The following is an 8,146-nucleotide window of genomic DNA, read 5'->3' on the forward strand; positions in this document are numbered from 1 at the left end:
TACTAGCTGTTACCTGTGGCTGCACTCACATATCAGTAGTTTTGTTATGCTGAGCAGTGGTGAGTAAACAAAACAAGCTATTGTATGTCCAATAGTGTCCACTTTCTTAATTTCTCTGCCTGTTTGGTTAAACTTAGCTCCCCCCGACTTTCCCAAAGCAGCAGGAGGCTGCGGCATGTGCACAGTCATTACTGAGCAGTACTTGTGGGTGGATGTGGGCAGGAGCCAAGCATCTGTGCATCATGCAGTTGAAGTAGCTATAAATTATACAACATGTACATTATGCAATAAAGTGAACAATTTTGTAACATGCTTTATGTTCACTTATGAAAAAAAAAGAAAGCTCCATACCCTACTTCACCTTCTTAAGGGTCTTTTTTACTTTCTACAGTGGCATATGTTCTTCCTCAGTGTTCAAGCTATCGCCATATCAGATTTCATGAAAGCGTAACAGACAGAGTTACTATCGCATTTATAATATTAGTATGGTTTTGTATATAGGATGAACCCAAACTCCTGTGACAAAATTTGGGACCTTGTTCAGGGATATTGTGTGTGTGTTTTGATATAAGGGATCTGTCAATTCCAGTGGCTCATCATAGAGTAATTCCATTTTGTTTGATTTCATACCCTCATTTTTGCAGAACAGTGCAGATGTTAACAGACGTGCTGTGGGAGTTGTTTAGAAACAAACTCATACCATTCACTCATTGTACCTGCTGGTGACAGCAGTTATACACAGTTTATTCTTTGGCTCAAGCTTGCTCTCTTTACTGCCCAGTTCTGTCTACAGGTTTACTGATGAAGAATTGGGTGATATGCACCTCATATATGCGCACGACCTCTGTCTGTGGCCACTGAATGTAATCGGGGAGTGATGCCAAAATGTTATGCTGAGCTGCTCCTTCAGCAGTGACATGTCATCTGACGATTTATGCTTTTCTGTGTGCTGTGTACAGGCCGTTCAACCTATCAACCAGCTCTCAAATCCCTGGTATGCAAGTGGCTTATCTCGGCAGGGGCCACACCAGCAGATTACAATTCAATGATTGTGAACACTCACCTGGCAGTGTGAGCCCCATCAGAGGCCACTGGCCCTGCAGACCTGCTTGCTTCTGTGGGTCACATAGCCACAAATATTGTCTGCTGTATCTGGGTGCTGCCAGGTTATTCAGGCCAGTGGGGAGCTGCTCCAGGCAGACTTTTCTTCGATTCCTCTGAGCCAGGTAACAACTACAGCTGCAGTCCATCATTTAGAGCTCTCACAGGAACCCTTAGACACCGTGCAGTGTGCCAATCGCCACTGATGGGAGCTGGCATGACTACCTGAGGCATCACCAGGACATGGTGTCTACACTGGAGACTGCAAATGACTTTGGTATTGGCTGTTGACCATATCATTTTTTTTACTGCTCTACTTTAAAGTGAATCTAAGTCTTCTGACTGTCCGTCATTAAAGTCATCTGCATACTTATGAACTTGGGTAAATACAGTGTGTGCTAGAAACTATTGCAAACAATTCTTGTAACTGATGTTCTCCAAGGAGTAGTTCTTTAGTTCATGTACTTTAAAATAAAACTGTTCTACATTGTTTACCTCAACTGTTTTTCCATTGCACCTCAACCAGCTCTGGATATATGAGGGTAAGTCAATTATTATGCGCAATGTAGATATATTTTTTTTTATTTTGGTAGTTCTGTCATTTTATGATGATGACACATGCTTTGTTTATTTGTTGTTATATCTTTGCAATTTTCAAGCTGCTAGGTTAATTTTGCTATCACTGCCGTGCTGTTAATCATGGCTGCTCCACTGTCTATTTGCACCGAAGAAGATCAACATTCAGTGATCCATTCTTTTTGTGGTCGGAAGGCATATCAGGAGCTGAAATTCATCGAAGACTTTCGGTACAGTACGGGAACAGTGTTTTGCCACCACAGAGTGTCTACGAATGGATTGAAAAAAATCCGAAATGTTCGCACAAGTGTTACGCACGATGAAGGAGCCAGACGACCACTTACCACCACAAATGAAGAAACCATTGAGCGTTCACGTGAAATGATTCTCTTGGATAGCCGATTAACTATTGATGAAATGGCACATTGTCTGGAAATTAGTTACGGCTCTGCCTACGGATTCATCCACAACAGACTTGGGTTTCATAAAGTTTGTGCAAGATGTGTCCCAAAACAACTCACTCAGTTGTATAAACAAACATGCTTGGACATATGCAAAATCATTTGGATAGCTATGTTAACAAAGGGGACAACTTCTTAGATAGGATCATTACTAGTGATGAAATTTGGATCCATCATTACAAGCTGGAGAGTAAACGGCAGAGTATGGAATGGAAATAGTCAAATTCGCCATGAAAGAAAAAGTTCAAGACCCAACCATCCGCAGGAAAACTGATGCTTATGGTTTTATTTGGGACGCACAAGGTCCAGTACTGGAACTTTATGGGGAAAGGGCCACATCAATAAACAGTGTACATTACAGTGAGATGCTTACTGTCAGGCTAAAGCCTGCAGTTCGAAGCAAACACCGAGGATTGCTGTCAAAAGGTGTTGTATTGTTGAACGAGAATGCCCATCCGCATACTGCTGCCCACACTGCTGAAATGCTGCAGAAACTTAAAATTGAAGTACTGGATCAAACTCCATATAGTCCCGATCTTGCCCTTTATGACTATCACTTGTTTGGTCGACTCAGACAGGCATTAAAGGGCCGCCGATTTGCCTCGGACGAAGCAGTGAAAGAAGCGGTGCATTCCTGGCTCGCAGCTCAACCGGGAACCTTCTTTTATGAGGGCATCACAAAGCTTGTACAACGATGGACCAAGTGCGGTGAAACGCAAGGAGACTGTCAAAAAATTATGTTATTGTAAGTTTCCTATTTGATTACAATAAAATTTTATAACTGCTTTGCGTATAATAATTAACTTACCTCGTAACACTGTTTTTTGTGGTGTAAATTTTGGTGATTACATATTACAGGCATTCTCACTGTTGTGGAGTTATTTTGGCAGAAACAAAGGTAATTGTGGTAACAATCCAAATCTGTCACAATTAAATTATTACTCTGTAACAAGGCACCAGAGATAACAGATCCCTTAGATTGTAATACTCGGAAAATATCCCTCGACAGCCTCGAAAATTCTGTAGTTCAGCTTCATTGAGTTTAAACTCGTTTTTTTTTTTTTTTTTTTTACGTAATCATACATATTTTAATTTCTAGCACTAATAGAATCTGGAAAAATGGCCTTAATATTATCCTTCTGTTCACCAGAAACTAGAAGTTCCAGAATTGGAAAATAGTATGTACCCTTAGCATTGCAATAACTTGATCCTAGAAACTCAGAATGTGACTAGGAAAAATTGGCCTGAAATGAGAGGCAATAAAATGACATCTTTTTAAAAATATTACTGATGCCTTTTTTGCATGAATCATTGTTGTGGCTATAATTTGCCCACCATCCATTTATCTCTGCCTGATTCCTTTTGGTGAAGTGAAAAATGTACAAGCATTTTCAAAGACAACAAAACCAGTTATCCTGTTGAGAAATATTTATAACTGTGTAGTGTTATTTCTATAAAAGATGGGACATACACTGATTAGACAAAACATTATCACCATAGCCAATGGCCTGGTGGCACAGCGAGCACGTGACGTAGTAATGTAAGTATCTAAGCGTAGCAAATGTGGATGGGGGACCACCCTAATGAAGATATGGGGAAATCCTTTGAGATAAGTGACTGTGACAAATGGCAGATTATTATTACGCAGAGCCTGTGAATGAGTATCTCAAAAATGGCGAAGGTGGTCAAATGTTAACATTCTACTGCTGTGAGCATCTACGAAAAGAGGTAGGAGAACAGTGGAACTACCACTAGGTGCTAAATGGTTGGACGTCCACTACCCTTAGGATAGTTGGTGATCTGCAGCATCTCTGCTGAAAGAGCACAGTGCTGGTGCATGCACAAGTGTTTCGCAGAATACAGTTCGTTTTACATTATTATTGCAGCAGGCCGCTCATATGTGTTCACATTTTGACCCAATGACATCCTCAATTACGACTGCAGTGGGAATAGGACCATCAGTATTCGACTGTTGATCAATGGAAACATGTCTGCTCTTCAAGTGAATCAGATTTTTGCTGTATTTGGTCGATATTCATCTCCACAAACACCGTCATGAAGGTGATTGGTGGCTCAAAACATGCAGCGCACCACAGACGCAGGCTGGTGGGACCAGTATCGTGCTGAGAGATATTCTGCTGCATTTTCATGGGACCTGTGGCAGTAGTCGAAGACACGCTGACAGCTGCGAAGCACCTGCATCCCTTCATGTTTGATGTCTTCCCTGACGATGATGGCATCTTTGAGTAGTATAACTGCCCATGTCTCAGAGCCAGAACCATGCTACAGTGGTCTGAGGAGAATTATAGTGAACTCACATTGATGTCTCAGTGACCAAATTCACCTGATGTAAATCCTATGGAGTCTATCTTGGTCACTATCAGGTGCCATCACTGCATATGCAAATCAACTGCCTGTTATTTACTCGAATTACATGGTCTGTGCATAAACGTCTAATGCGACACACCTCCACAAACCTACCAACAAACTTTCAGATCCCTGATACTCAGAGTTAGTGATGTATTTCATTCTAAAGATGGGCAAACAAGCTATTAAACAGGCCTTCATAAAGTTTTGGCTCATCAGTGTATTGCTAATGTAAGTTTTTCCATGTGCAACTATATTTTGATTATTTTGTGTGCTAGTTTTCAAGGCTATGATCAAAGGTTGTCAGTGATTCAGAGGGCAAGATGGCACAGGTCTGTCATTTTTCCCTGGTTCACCGCATGCCTTATTGGGTACTGAAATTGAGTGTTTCTGCTTATAAAAAGGTATTTACGAATAAAAGGAGTAGGTAAAAACATTATTATACTTTCCAAATTTTTTTATTGTAATGGAGAATAAATGGTAGGGAAAGACTGATAGGTTACAGAAACCAGAAGTGTTTGGCAGCCAGAACAAAATGTCTGCAGGCAACATGCAGGTGTTAAATAAGTGAGGGTCTTAAAATTTTACTCTTTGCTAGCAGAAATAATTGAGAAACATAATATTAACCCAACAGAAATGTGTAATGTCAGTGAACCAGAACTTGGAACAGATCAGTAACCCAACAAAAATATTTGCTGCAAAAGGGAAAAAATGAGTTGTAGCCAGAAGTGCTAAGCATGGTGTCTGTCTGTCTATGGTAGTGTTTGCCACTTCCAGTGAACAGTACATCCCACCTGCATCTACATTTCTTTAAAAGAAGCCGATCGAAAACTCTGCATAAAGTTCCACTGGGCATCTGCATCTATGCAATGAATCAGTTAACATGGCAGGAGAATTATTTGTACAATGCCTGCTGCACTTCATTTCCATGTCCATAGTGAAGTCATCAACAGAAAAGAAGCCCTGCTAATACTGGATGGTCAAAGTAACCACAAAAGTGTACCTGTCTCTGAACAGGCTGAAGAAATTGGGATTGTTGGGTCTTCCACCACACTGTACTCACTGGACTTGACATTTTTTGGACTGATTGACAAATACAACAAGAAGGAAATAAGGATGTATCTCAAGAAGAACCTAGGAAGAATAGCTTCAATTTACCAACATGAAATCTTGTCCAGGAGGTCTATGTGCCAGCACCAACTCCAGAAAATGCACACTCTGGCTTCTGAACTTCTGGAGTATTTATTGCTCATTATTACATGGTAAGTATGCATAAACAATTATCATGTGACTTTTCACTAAACCGGCCTATGGAGAGTCAATCCTAAAGTTGTAGGCACACACCAAAAGAATTCATATAATTCATGGTCACTCAAGTTAGTTAGCATCTATGTAACTGCAGTCCAGATATGTCAGAGTGAGATCAAAAAACAGGCTGGGCACAAATGAAGTGTCAGCATGACATGAAGTGAGTTCGTGCTGGCAATGGGTTGATTTTTATTTCCTGCATGACGTTAGAGGCTAGCCCCTTGTGATTGCTTGTGGGCTCCTCTTATCGGCCTCGGCTGAAATCTTTGGCAGCATATATGGCAAACTACTGACATCACTATTCGATAGGACACTCATAGAATTCCTCCTCCCTTCATTGGGCTGCAGGATCGCGAGGGACCTTGTCAGTAGTGGGATTGCTGTACCAGGAGGGGAGAGATGTGGGTGGGAAGGCCAGTTGTTAGGGGTTTGACGTTGGCTAGTGTCTGTGGTCGCTCTGTGCCCATCATGATGCTGGAGCTGGCCGATGGAGGTGTTGTGGTCTGAGCCCAGTTGGAAGTTGTTGGTGCTGGAAGTGGGAACAGGCCCCACTCCAAGGGGGGACCAGCTTTGACATCCCTGGACCTCTGACTGTTAGCATGTCTCTGCTTGGTGGCTAAAGTGATACCAAGCTGATTCTAGGGCTGGTGGTGGTTAGCTTGCGATGGAAGCCACTAGGTGTGGGCTCAGCTGGTTTGCATACCTTACAGGCACGGTGTTATTGGCGTCAACAGTGAATATTTGTTGCCTAGTAGCCTCCTGGAACTAAGGTTTGACCACATATCTTGGTGCCCAGAGAGATGCATGGTGTGGCGAGGGTGTTTTGTAGGCTGGTTATGTCTTGCTGGTTATGTCTTGCTGAGGCGGTGGTGGCTGGATGACTACCTGGCAATCAGTATCAGTACTGCCTGTCCTATGGATCCTATCTTTGAGAGAAAAATGTGTATGAGGTTCTGAAAGGGAGTAGGATGCAAGGGCGCTGGCAATGGTGTGTGTGTGTGTGTGTGTGTGTGTGTGTGTGTGTGTGTGTGTGTGTGTGGGGGGGGGGGGGGGGCGGGGGGAGGGGGGCGGCGGGGGGAGGGGGGCGGCAGTTGGGGCAAGGTCCCCTACTGAGACTTCACTATGGATATGAAAAAGAACCCCTAACCAAAAGGCTTGGATTGTTATCAACTAAAATTCCAAGATAATTATCAATAAAATGACATTAAAATATCGAAAAAATGTGAAGTGGTACCAGACATATGGAAAATGAGTTATAAAGTGAGCGAGAGCAGAGATTTTCACACTGTCCGTCGCAGCTCACGGCGGCGTTGCGGCCTCACGGTAGTAACATCGCGATCGTTTCATAAAAATAATAATTCGATTAATGTTCTTTCTGAGTATAGGAACAACGTGTGCTCTAGTTGTGATATCTAGCAGACACGCGAGTGCTGTCACCATGGCAGCGTTTTAGATGGCAGTTGCACCGTGCTATACGACTAAATTGCTTTTATCCAGAAACAATCAGTCTCGTTAGTTTTGTCGAATGCTGATAGTTTTTAATTGTTTGTCTTCTATGATTTCTGTTTCTCTGTCAGAATGGACAAATTTTTAAATGTAAGGACACACCGTGATATTCCAAATGTATCGCGCAGTTCTGAAGACATGAACAGTCGAAAATGCAGGAAGTATGAATGACCGCTACTCGAATTCCGGTTTTACGTGTACTATTGCTGAAAATGGTGAACGGCTAGAGCGTAATTGTGTGAAAGTTCTAATTATTGAAAATATACTTTCTAATAAAATGGAAAGACATTTTTGGTCATAGTACTTTGACAAACTAACTATGAGAATACTTTTCGCACAAGCTAAAAGAAACAACAGAACAAAAGCTGAAACCTTTACTAAACAAGCAACGATCCTTACAAAGGATCTTCTTCCTTCTTACAAAGTTAGCTATCGTGTAGCAAAGAGCAAAAAACTTCACATCATTGCGCTAGATATTATTTTATCTGCAGTTCTAAACATGGTATCTGGTGATACATTGAGTCAGCAGCCAAGCAACTGGAAAATGTGCCTTCGTCCGATAACACTATTAGTCGTCGAATACTCCATACTGATGATTTCGCTATTTAGTTGGATAAAGCTACAGACAACGATAAAAATACACAGCTAATTTGTTATGTGCAGTTTATACATAACAAGAAATTTCCTGAATATCTTTTGTCCTGCAGGAAAATGACATTTCGAACAAAAGCAACAGTTTTCTTTGAAATGCTACACTCTTTTTTATGGAAGAAAATTGGGAAAATTGTGAAGCCATGGTTCAAAGTGGCTCTGAGCACTATGGGACT

The sequence above is a fragment of the Schistocerca americana genome, chromosome X, assembly GCF_021461395.2.
Source record: "Schistocerca americana isolate TAMUIC-IGC-003095 chromosome X, iqSchAmer2.1, whole genome shotgun sequence".
In the NCBI taxonomy this organism is placed as follows: domain Eukaryota; kingdom Metazoa; phylum Arthropoda; class Insecta; order Orthoptera; family Acrididae; genus Schistocerca; species Schistocerca americana.